Here is a 13,037-nt window from a genome sequence, read left to right on the forward strand (position 1 = left end):
CTGCAATGTGTATGAATAAAGCAGTGGGTAAAGTATTAATATGAGACAGGAATGTAAGGATTAGGCCTCATGCACACGACCGTTGTGTGCATCCGTGTCCGTTGTTCAGTTTTCCGTGATTTACTGCGGACCCATTGACTTTCAATAGGTCAGTTGAAAACTCGTAAAATGCACCGTTGGTCATCCGCGTCCGTGATCCGTGTTTCCTGTCTGTCCAAAAAATATGACCTGTCCTATTTTTTTTGACGGACAACGGTTCGCGGACCCATTCAAGTCAATGGGTCAGTGAAAAAACACGGAGGCACGCACGATTTTCATCCGCGTCCGTGATCCATGTCCGTCTTTTTCCTATCATTTTCAAGGCAAACTTGACTTTTTCACTTTTTTTTTCACTTTTCTGGTCTGGTGATCCTCCAAAAATCAAGGAAGACACACGGAAGAAAAAACTGACACAGATCACAGAACAACGAAAGCCCGTTTTGCGGACCGTGAAAAAAAATGTGCATGTGGCCTTAGATGTATAAACAGCACATATATACAATTTCCATAGCAAAATAAACCAAGTGCATTGTCTTTTATTTTCACACACACCGGTGATTACATAGAACCCATGGGTGTGCAAACAAAGGCCCAAAACTCAGGATGGGTCTTCTTTTATTAAAGTTAATGTCTGCCAGTCTATTTTAGGTGCAAAATACTACGCTGATTTGAGTTCATATTATATATCTACTGTATATGGGGCAACTTTTGTTTTCTGACATGATAAATGGTAATTGTTGTAGCATGCAGCCACCACTAGATGGCTCTCACATGAGGACTTAGATCACCAGCAGTGGAATCATTGGAAGCTGTATATATCTGAGTTTACCCTAGTGGGGGCTGCGGGCTAGCTGCCATGACAGTGTCAGCAGAGAACGCAGTTCAGTCCTGGGCTCCCTGTCACCATGACCCCACATTGTAGATGTCTACAGTAATGTTCTCCTGCCTCTATAGTAGCACTATTAGCAAATTATTAAATTAGACCATGTAGGTTAAAGTGATGAAGCTATCCTGGCCTAAACATGAATCCACTGTGATTATTATTTCATCTTCAACCGCGATATTACTTTACTCTTGCGTTAGATTTTTTTATTTACAAAAGGAATGTTTTCATCACAAGAAGAGACCCCCTGGCATCCAATATAAAGTGCTAAGATTCATATGGATTCATGTTGCACCCTGAGGCAATGCTGGACTGTGTTAATATGTGGGAAATAATTTCTAATATATTTCAAAACATGAAATGCAGCCTTCTTCGAAGACAAAGGGGTATATGACTATGAATTTATACGACAATACTCTGTTTGCTCAGACATTGGTCATGGTTTTAAAGTCATTTGAGTAGAAGAGTATTTTATGTTGCATAAAGCAATTCCATAAGTTGCAAATAAAAGTGCAATGAAAAAAATAAAAATAATAACATGTATCGGGTGTAGCTTAAAGGGCTTATCCCCCAAAATGCCCGGGCCCCTCATACTAGTCATACTTACCCTGCTCCCGGCACCTGCGTCGCTTGTAATGACCGCACATCCGCCATTGCATGTCCCTGTCGCACGGATCAAAACATCCAGGGATGGGAGGGGGAGAGGAGGGGGGCATCCAATAGTAGGCTGTGATGGAAATGAGCCTCCCCTAGCATCGCGGGTGACACTAGGGAGGCTCGTTCCCACTACGGCCTGCTATTTGCTAACAGCCCCCCATCGCTGGATGTTTTGATCCACGTGACGGGAAGATGCAATGCTGGCCATGCAGGCATCAGAAACGACGTGGGTGCCGAGGAATGTATGACCGGTATGAGGGGCCCAGTCATTTTGGGGAGCATTAAAGGGTTGTTTTTTTATTTTTCATGACACTTTTATTTGCATCTTATGGAATTGCTTTATACAGTATAAAATACTGTTCTACCCAAATCACTTTCTTTAGGAGCAGGAACAATTTAAAGGGTTTCTATCACTTCGTTGCACATATTTAGCTGTCAGACACTAGCGATCCGCTAGTGTCTGCTCTGCCCAACCATCCTAATATAATTGCTTTTGGGGCAGCCGTTTTGCTAAAAAAAGAACTTTTATTAATATGCTAATGAGCCTCTAGGTGCTATGGGGGCGTCATTAGCACCTAGAGGCTCCGTCTACCTTCAGAAACTGCCGCCGCCCAGCGCGTCCCTCCAGCCCGCCCATCTCCTCCTGAATGCGATCCTCCTTGTGAGCGCCTGTATTCGGCGCATGCGCAGTGAATGTCTGACAGCTTCCCTGCTCAGACATCTCCACTGCGCCTGTTCCTCGGAGCACTATGGCGTCATCGCGCAGGCGCAGTGGAGATGTCTGAGCAAGGAAGCGGTCAGACATTCACCGCGCATGCGCAGAATACATACGCTCACAAGGAGGATCGCATTCAGGAGGAGATGGGCGGGCTGGAGGGACGCGCTGGGCGGCGGCAGTTTCTGAAGGTAGACGGAGCCTCTAGGTGCTAATGACGCCGCCATAGCACCTAGAGGCTCATTAGCATATTAATAAAAGTTCTTTTTTTAGCAAAACGGCTGCCCCAAAAGCAATTATATTAGGATGGTTGGGCAGAGCAGACACTAGCGGATCGCTAGTGTCTGACAGCTAAATATGTGCAGCGAAGTGATAGAAACCCTTTAAAGGGAACCTGTCACCAGGATTTGGGGTAAAGAGCTGAGGACATCGGTTGCTAGATGGCCGCTAGCACATCCACAATACCCAGTCCCCATAGCTCTGTGTGCTTTTATTGTGAAAAAAAAACGATTTGATACATATGCAAATTAACATAAGAGTCATATCTTACTTGTGTGACCAGAGAAGAGTCATATTTTCAAGCTCTGACTCATCTTAGGTTAATTTGCATATGTATCAAATCAGGGGTTTTTTACACAATAAAAGCACACTGGGCTATGGGGACTGGGTATTGCGGATGTGCTAGCGGCCATCTAGCAACCTAAGTCCTCAGCTCTATACCCCAAATCAAGGTGACAGGTTCCCTTTAAGAAATACAGAAAAGAAGTTCAGGCAGAATAAAATTCTCTGGAGTAGCTCTCAGATCACCCACAGAGTGAGAAGCCCCTGAAGAGAGGCTTCTGCAATGTGCTGGTGATATACTGTGCATCACTGCACCTCCTGTGCTGGCCAAGGACAGAATACAAGGGCCATACATTGTTTTTTAATACAATCCTGGTTTTGTTTGGAAAAAATCACATAAATCAGCACCAAAACTATACTGTGTGAACAAGGCACACTTGAAGGGGATGTTTCATCAGAAAATGACCGACTGTTTAAATCATATTTTCATGTTTAACACATTTTTTTTATAATTTTTGATGATATTTTAAATTTTCCTTGTAAATATCTATATTTAAGGATAAACTATAAAAACCGGAGTTAAGATAGATCCATTTTTGGGGAAAATTATTTTAAAGCGATGTCTTGAGCTAGAACTAAATGGATTTTTAACTTGCAGTAAATTCTCTAGTTCCATTTGGCTTAAAGGGGTTCTGCACTTTGTTTAAACTGATGATCTCTCCTCTTTCATGTTTTTTATTTATTCTAGATAAATACCTTTACTTGCAGGGTACCCAACGCTGATGCTGCCACCCTGCCTGTTTTTTTTAAATATCACTCTTGCGCCCCCCTGTAATTTTCCCGCTCAGTATGATAATACTGAGCATCGGTACAGGGAGGAGGAGATGCCAGGGTTTCTCAATGGGCTTCTCCTTCTCTCTGGCTGTGCCATGATCCAATCACAGCGGAGAGCATCACAGCCTGGGAGAAAAAAAAAAACTCACCTTTTCCCTGGCTGTGACGCTCTCCGCTGTGATTGGATCATCAAAAATAAATAAAAACCATGAAAGGTCCTCTTTAAATTCCCTACTTTCATGATATAATATCACTGTGGCGCCAACATTTTACATTTTCCATAAATTTCATCCGAAAGCCCAATACCCCTAGCTTTTTGTAAATAGTTTACAGTTAGGCTAGTTTCACACTAGTGTTAGACATCATCGGCAGGCTGTTACGGTAGGGAGCAGCCTGCCAGAGATCTCTGGAGCCTGAGATCTACCTGATACCTGCCAGCCCCATGAACTATAATGGAGACTGGCGGAGATCCGTTCGCAACCTGGCAAACATGCCGAGAATTGGCTGGACTAAAATTGCCTTGCTGGTTTATGGCCAGATCTCCGCTGGTCCCCATTATAGTTAATGAGGCTGGCCGGCACTACATAATGAATGCAAGAATACAAGTATTTACTGAAACAGACATGTCAGGAAAGCTAACTGGTCCTCTTTATGTCTAATATATGTCAGGCATGCGGGACAAAATCTTCTTAATAATTTTAATAGTTCTTAAATATTTAACAATAATATCATGGCATTTTTTAATAGTATTTTATATCCCTTGGCATATGTGGCATCTTCTACAGGCAAGTTTATCAGTAGTCAAAAAGAATTACAGTGTATGTAGGCAAAATGCGGATATATATTTGACTGCTGAAGGCATAGTTAGTGTTGCATGTCAGCCCCAAGACCCATGACCTCTTGAAGAAAGTGATTATAAAAGTTTCATTGTACATAGTTGTCTTACTTGTCCCCTTCATCTTGCGTATTCAAAGACCAGTGGATTTACAATAAGAGAAAGGTGTCAACCACAGAGTAAGATTTAATGATTAAATACGACAGACCGTAGACAAAATGGACCGGAAGGATCATGAAATGTACACAAGTGATGGGCTACGCTGTTCCTTGCCTCGGGTACTGCTCTAGAGAAACAGCTGCATAGACTCTACCAAGAAACAACTGAGGCAGCTGTACTGCCTATTATATATACAGAAAACCACATATGTTACTAAAAGACTTGTTTCTTTAGACTTGAGACAAGAAGAAGTCACTTGCTAAGATGTTTAATAATATTAGGCTCCATTGGCTTAATCTTCTGACATGTAGCACAGTGTCTTATCTTGAAAAATGATATCTACTAGCCTGTAAATCTGATCACATGGTGCTAAAGTAATTGAACACACATTAAGAAACACAGAGGTAAATTGGTATGGCGTTGACTAAATTAGGGTGCCTTTTGTTTAATAATTTTGGTCAATTCCATTTTAACAGAGTACGCAAACCATAAGTTGCTTACAGAGTGTCCCATTGCTGGTCTATTCAAACCCATGGGCTGTCCATGTAATGTACAGATATGCTGGGTCCGCCAGAGCAAGATACACTCTTTGTAGCCATTCTTTGCTGTGGTCCTAGAGAGGGGAATCCCCAGAATTCCCCAATAAGGTGTTGGAAAATACATAGGTCTTTAAAACCTAAGGTGTTATTCTGCCTTAGGGCCCTATTAGACAAAGCAATATTCGGGCCAATCCTATTTTAACGCCTGTTCTTGATAATTATCTTGATGATAATCCTGTCCAAATATCAGGAATGTAATAGAGCTCATAGTTGTTGAACCTGTCCTAAATTAGGTTAATTAGCATTACTATAGTTTTTTAAAATCTACAGTGGTAGGTATAGCCCAGGGTCTTCTGTCGGCACACCCCATTAATGATTTTTTTTTTGCTTCCTAATATATCCTGGGAATATTAAATGGTGCCATTAGAAAGTATAACTTGTCCTGTAAAAAAACATATGGCTATGTGAAAAAACAAAAAAGAGATATGGGTTCGTGAACTGAAAAATAATAAAGTTAAGCCTTTTGGAAGGCAGAGAGTAAAAAACAAAACTGGAAAATTGCTGCTTCGGGAAGTCGGACAGCACTTTAAAGAAAATAAATTGAAGGGATAGCATGTAACCTGACCAATCTATCACGTTAAACCATGTTGGGCAGGCATTTTTCTGAAATCATTCAGCATACTTAATAATATGAGTATTAAATATAGAGAAGCATTCAGATTGGCCGTGCCGTGCTTAACTAAAATAAAATAATTTGTTATGAAGTACTATAGCAGAATATCATAAGATTTCAAGACTGTGTCATGTTCATCAATATCTTTTGCTAAAGGAAATTCAGTATAACAAATCTTTTCTCAAGTTCAGCAGTAAGCTAAAGAAAAGCTTGGAGATTGCTGAATCATTGATAAAGCAGAGCACATTAAAAGCTGCAGAATTCAAACAGAGACATTTTTCTTTATCTGTGATAGTATGTTCCATCTACAGTATATGAGTCTATTATCACACATATCCTACTGCAGGATACCTAAAGACACATTTGTGCCTCTCGATTATTGAGGAAACGAGAACGAGTTGCAAGTGCCTCTTTTTACGCCGCCCTTACCACTTTTCCAAAAGGGGCATGGCAGGAGAGAGAAAGTGGCCAACAGACAAGATGAAAAGCACTGGTCTTGATAAATCTCCTCCATAGTGTGATGCAATATATTTAAAAAAATGAAGATGACATACGAAAGACTGTAACTGTGATTTATAAAGACTGGTGTGTACTATGACATTCTTCTCGGCCAGAAGAGGCATTTAATTTATGATGAGGTGCAGACCTTATAATAAATTAAATGCCTCCTTAGGCAGTCCATATATGCCAGATTGAAATATCCTCCAGCTTGTAGCTGCCATAGATTTTAGTCATCATTTATGCCAGTTTCTGGTGTAAATTGTCAAAAATGTGCCAGGCCTAAAGAAAACAATGTGTCAGGAGCTCCCCTTGTATTGCTGGGCAGAGTCAGTCTGGGAGGGTTGCTATGCCTATGAAAGTTGGGCGCTTCTTTGTTGAAAAAAAGAGACGGCGGATTACGCCCTTGCATTGACTACCAAGAGTTAAACAAAATTACGGTGAGAAATAAGTATCCCCTTCGTCTCATTCCCGGCCTCGTTAATAAAATTGTTGGCCCAGTGGTTCTCTAAAATTTATCTTAGAGGAGCCTATAATTTGATTAGAATACAGGAAGGGGACGAATGGAAAACGGCATTCAATACCCCTGAAGGGCATATAAAGTATCTTGCAATGCCCTTTGGGTTGTGCAATGCTATAGCCATTTTTCAAAACCTCATAAATGACATTTTTTGTTATTTCCTGGGTTTATTTGCGGTCATCTGCCTTGATGATATTCTGATATTTTATTCCGACTGGGCCTCTCATGTTCTTCAAAATTTAAAAGAAAATAAGCTAAATTAAGTAAATGTGTTTTTGGAGTAAGAGAAGTCTCCTTGCTGGGTTATATCATATCATCTCAAAAATTCTATATGGACCTCGCCAAGGTTCTAGCCATAGTTCATTGAACAGGACCGACTTCCATGAAGGCTCTTCAGAGATTCCTTGGTTTTGCGAATTATTTATTAATTCTTTATTTCAATTCTTTATTAAAAACGTATCAGTCCACTAGACTCATGGGAAATACCATTTACTTCATGGTCTGGTAGACGCTCATTAATTAAAACCATTATATTACCTAAGATTTTATATCTTCTCCAGACCCTTCCCATTCCCCTTCCTCGATTCTTTTTCACCAAATTAGAATTAATACTGTCCAAGTCCCTGTGGAATAAAAAAAGACCTAGACTTACAAAAAAATACATTTCTTTACCTGTTAAACAAGGAGGAATGGGGGTTCCGGACTTCTATGGTTATTACCTGGCGGTTCACGGTATGAGATGCCTTGAATGGCTTCGCTACAAAGCTGACAGGTTGGATATTCAATCGGAGTTTGCCATTAGCCAATCTGCATTAAGGCCTCTTCTACTGCATGGAAAGTACACGACTGAGACATGTATTGGAAATCCTATTACCAAAAATACAATATGGCTATGGAGACAAAAATTGAGTATTCACTTTCTCACTGCTAAAATTTCCCCTTTGACACAGTTAAGAGATATTTTGCAAGATGCTACCCTTCAATTTATTCAAACTTTGCCTGAAAAGGCTAAAGCTATTACTACACCAGTGGTGGACTTATTAGATTCCTGGGGGGTATTAGAGAAGGATTGGGACAGAGGGGAAAATACTACTTCTTTGTCTTTTTTACAAAGATCATATATAAGTGACTACTTAAAACCACTGACCCCATTACATAAGACAGACCCAACTAGGTTTGAAAAAATAGCCCTTCAGAAACAGGAACCAGTTAAAAAAATCTCTATATTATATTCCATGATTCTCACCTTTACAAGCCCAGAGATTAACCAATATCTGGTGAAATGGGAATCAGACTTGAGCTTGGATAGAGAAGATAAATCACTAATTACAGTCATGGCCGTAAATGTTGGCCCCCCTGAAATTTTTCAAGAAAATTAAGTATTTCTCACAGAAAAGTATTGCAGTAACACATGTTTTGCTATACACATGTTTATTCCCTTTGTGTGTATTAGAACAAAACCAAAAAAGGGAGGAAAAAAAGCAAATTGGACATAATGTCACACCAAACTCCAAAAATGGGCTGGACAAAATTATTGCCACCCTTAACTTAATATTTGGTTGCACACCCTTTGGAAAAAAATAACTGATATCAGTCGCTTCCTATAACCATCAATAAGGTTCTGACACCTCTCAACTAGAATTTTGGACCACTCTTCCTTAGCAAACTGCTCCAGGCCTCTCTTATTGGAAGGGTGCATTTTCCCAACAACAATTTTAAGATCTCTCCACAGGTGTTCAATGGGATTTAGATCTGGACTCATTGCTGGCCACATCAGAACTCTCCAGCGCTTTGTTGCCATCTATTTCTGGGTGCTTTTCAACGTATGTTTGGTGTCATTGTCCTGCTGGAAGACCCAAAGATCTCGGATGCAAACCCAGTCTTCTGACACTGGGCTCTAAAGTGTGACCCAAAATCTGTTGGTAATCCTCAGATTTCATGATGCCTTGCATACATTCAAGGCACCCAGTGCCAGAGGCAGCAAAACAACCCCAAAACATTAATGATCCTCCACCATATTTCACTGTAGGTACTGTGTTCTTTTCTTTGTAGGCCTCATTCCGTTTTTGGTAAACAGTAGAATGATGTGCTTTACCAAACAGCTCTATCTTGGTCTCATCTGTCCACAAGATGTTTTCCCAGAAGAATTTTGGCTTACTCAAGTTCATTTTTGCAAAATGTAGTCTTGCTTTTTTATGTCTCTGTGTCAGCAGTGGGGTCCTCCTGGGTCTCCTGCCATAGAGTTTCATTTCATTTAAATGTCGACGGATAGTTTGCGCCGACACTGATGCTCCCTGAGCCTGCAGGACAGTTTGAATATCTTTGGAACTTGTTTGGGGCTGCTTATCCACCATCCGGACTATCCTGCGTTGACACCTTTCATCAATTTTTCTCTTCCGTCCACGCCCAGGGAGATTAGCTACAGGGCCATGGGTTGCAAACGTCTTGATAATGTTGCGCACTGTGGACAAAGACAAATCTAGATCTCTGGAGATGGACTTGTAACCTTGAGATTGTTGATTTTTTTCCACAATTTTGGTTCTCAAGTCTTCAGACAGTTCTCTTCTCCTCTTTCTGTTGTCCATGCTTAGTGTGGCGCACACAGACACACCACACAATGCAAAGACTAAGTGAACTTCTCTCCTTTTTATCTGCTTTCATGTGTGATTTTTATATTGCACACACCTGTTATTTGCCCCAGGTGAGTTTAAAGGAGCATCACATGCTTGAAACAATCCTATTTATCCACAATTGTGAAAGGGTGCCAATAATTTTGTCCAGCCTATTTTTGGAGTTTGGTGTGACATGATGTCCAATTTGCTTTTTCCCCTCCCTTTTTTGGTTTTGTTCCAATACACACAAAGGGAATAAACATGTGTATGGCAAAACACGTGTTACTGCAATACTTTTCTGTGAGAAATGCTTCATTTTCTTGAAAAATTTCACGGGTGCCAACATTTACGGCCATGACTGTAGGTGTCTCTCAATGACTCCAAAGATTTCGACTTGCGTGAGATTGCAGGAAAACTATTTTAAAATACTTACCAGATGGTATTATACGCCAGATATCTTACATAAAATGTACCCTGAAGTTAGTGAGACATGCTGGAGATGCAAAAGAGGAACAGGCTCCTTTTTTCATATCTGGTGGGACTGCGAGATAATTGGAGACTATTGGAAACAGATCTGCTCAACAATCTCAAGGATATGTAAGGTTCCTGTACAACCATCTCCACAGATATGCCTATTGAACTTATTGGACAAAATAAAGAGTTCAAGTCTGATTAAACGTCTCATAACACATTTGCTGGCAGCAGCAAGAGTCTTAGTGGCAGCCAAATGGCGAGATACATCCCCTCCTTCGTTGGGTGCTTGGGAACTTAGATGCGATGATATATATAGGATGGAACAAATAGCAGGTTGGGAAAACAGATCCACCCAGAAATTCCCAAAAATTTGGAACCCTTGGATATTATACAGAGACTTCCAGGTTAATTAAAGTAACACCTACTTTATCCTTTTTCAAAAGGCTTGTGGGACCTGAAGAGTTTCTTTATGTGAGAAGTTGAAACGCACGCTGCAACACCCTTCCCCCCCCCCCTCTGCCTTTCCTCCCCTCCCTCCCTCCCTCCCCCTCTCTTTCCTGTTATATATAATTTACTTTTGATATCACTAATCTTATACACTGGATTATCAGCTCTACATTTGGATTTAATAGTGTAATAGCTATCTTGTAATGTATAAGATGTCATTATCACCTTTATTGTCATTCATACAATGATCTTTATTATTTTCTGTACTTATGAGACAAATATGTACAATAAAAATTGTTTTGAGCTAAAAACGTATCAGTCATTGCCAGACCGCTTACTGACTTAACCAGAAAAAGGGGAGGATCTTCTTCATTGGTCTCCTGATGCTCTGTCAGCTTTTGAAGAAGCTCTGAAAGAGAGTTTGATGCATACACCACTACTTTTTAAACCTAGCGTCACTATACAGTTCATCATTGAGGTGGATGCTTCTGAGGTAGGAGCAGGTGCTATACTGTCTAAGGGGTTATCCTCTTTAACCAACCTTCAACCATGTGCATTCTTTATGAGAATATTTTCCTAGCTATTAAAGTGGCTTTTACAGAGTGGTGACATTTTCTGGAAGTTGCTCTTCACCAAATTATTGTACTTACTGATCATAAAAACTTAATGTATCTAGATAGTGATAAGCACTTGAATCCTAGACAAGCACACTGTGGCCTTGTTCTTCACCCGCTTTAATTTTGCCATCACATATCGTCCTGAGTTTGGTAATGTGAAAATGTGAAAATGGATGCTTTATCTTGTAGTTTCAGTGCCAGTGATTCTGTTGAAACTAAACATCCTTCTTCCTGGTATAGTCAATGCTGCTGTTAATCTTGAACTGGTTTCTGAAATACACTGTTGTCAGGATTTGGCTCCCAAGAATCTTCCTTCTGGAGAAAAAAAAATTCCTCCAAATCTTCTTCTTAAGGTTTTGGAAAAGTACCATTGCTCTGTGCTTGAAGGTCATCCAAGGATTGCTGGTACTAGGTATCTGGTTTCCAGATTCTCTGCCTGTAAGGACTGGGCGAAGGCCAAGCTACCCAAGAGACATCCTGCTACTTTGTCCTTGCCAATTCCACAGAGGCTTTGTGCTCATCTCTATGGATTTCATAGCAGACCTTCCTTCCTCTCAGGAATAGTCATTGACAGGTTTTCTAAAATGTTTCATCTGGTTCTGTTTAGTGATGGACAAACATCTGCTGGGACGGTTCGCGGACGCGCAAACGTGATCAAATGTTCGCGAACCGCAAGTTCGCGGCAGGTCCCATTCATTTTAATGGCAGGCGAACCTGAAAAACCTTCAGCTCATATTTGCAGCCAAGAAATAATTACTAGAAGTGCACAAATAGTCCCACAACATGGACAGTGACATACCAGATGTATTAATCGAAATTGCGTTTATAATTCATGATTTTTTTTCAATGTGAAATATCAGCAATATAATTTTTCGCGTACGAGCATGCGCAAATGCACTATACAGTACCCAAATGCACTATAAAGAAAGTATATTGGTATATAACACCCCTCTTCAATCAGTTTTTTTTGGGGGGGCGACTGATATATCACACCAGTAGAAATTATTTGTTCAATAACGCTTGTCCCTCTATATACCTGCAGTATCACAGTAGAACCGCACACAACTGCCGCACAATACAAATGCACTATAATATACTTTCAAACATAGAAAGTATATTATAACATTGTACAAGGAAGGCAATCCATTAGAATATACATAAAGATAAATGTAACCTTTAATAATATTACTATGAGGGTCGAACGTCCGTAAGTGTTTTGCGGATTCCACAATTTGCGGACAGCACATCGCCGGCACTATAATAGAAAATGCCTAATCTTGTCTGCAATTGCGGACAAGAATAGGACATGTTCTCTTTTTTTGCGGAAACGGAAGCATGGAAGCGGAAGTGCGGATCCGCAAATGCGGATGCGGACAGCACATTCTGGCCCCATTGAAAATTAATGGGTCTGCACAGGTTCCGCAAAATTGCGGACCCATTTTGCGGATGTGTGAATGGAAAAGATATCCCTCAAAATGAAAATAAATTAAGTTATTAAAGTTAAAGGGAGTCTGTCACCTCCATATGGCCATATACAGTGCTTACAGGATTGTAACGGTACCTTTGTCTTTGTCTTTAGATTTGCACCAGCAGGAAAAACGAAGTTTAATTCATATGCAAATGAGCACCCCCAAGTGTCCAGGGGAGGAGTTCACTGTGTAGGTGCCCAGGCTGCTCTGCCTTCTTTTCACTTTACTCCTCCCCAGCCTCTGCCTTTGCCCACCCTCCAAGTCTCTTTCCTCATCGATAGGTCCTGACTTGGAGGGCGGGCAAAGGAAGAGGCTGGGGAGGAGTAAAGTGAAAAGAAGGCAGAGCAGCCTGGGCACTTACACACTGAACTCCTCCATGTAAGCACTGTATATGGCCATATGGAGGTGACAGACTCCCTTTACGCAAAAAGCATAGATGTGGTAGGCAATAACAAGTGCTCGGCGGCACTAAATCAGGTGCTCGACGGCACCAAATCAGAAACCA

This window comes from Bufo gargarizans, chromosome 5, assembly GCF_014858855.1.
Source record: "Bufo gargarizans isolate SCDJY-AF-19 chromosome 5, ASM1485885v1, whole genome shotgun sequence".
In the NCBI taxonomy this organism is placed as follows: Eukaryota; Metazoa; Chordata; class Amphibia; order Anura; family Bufonidae; genus Bufo; species Bufo gargarizans.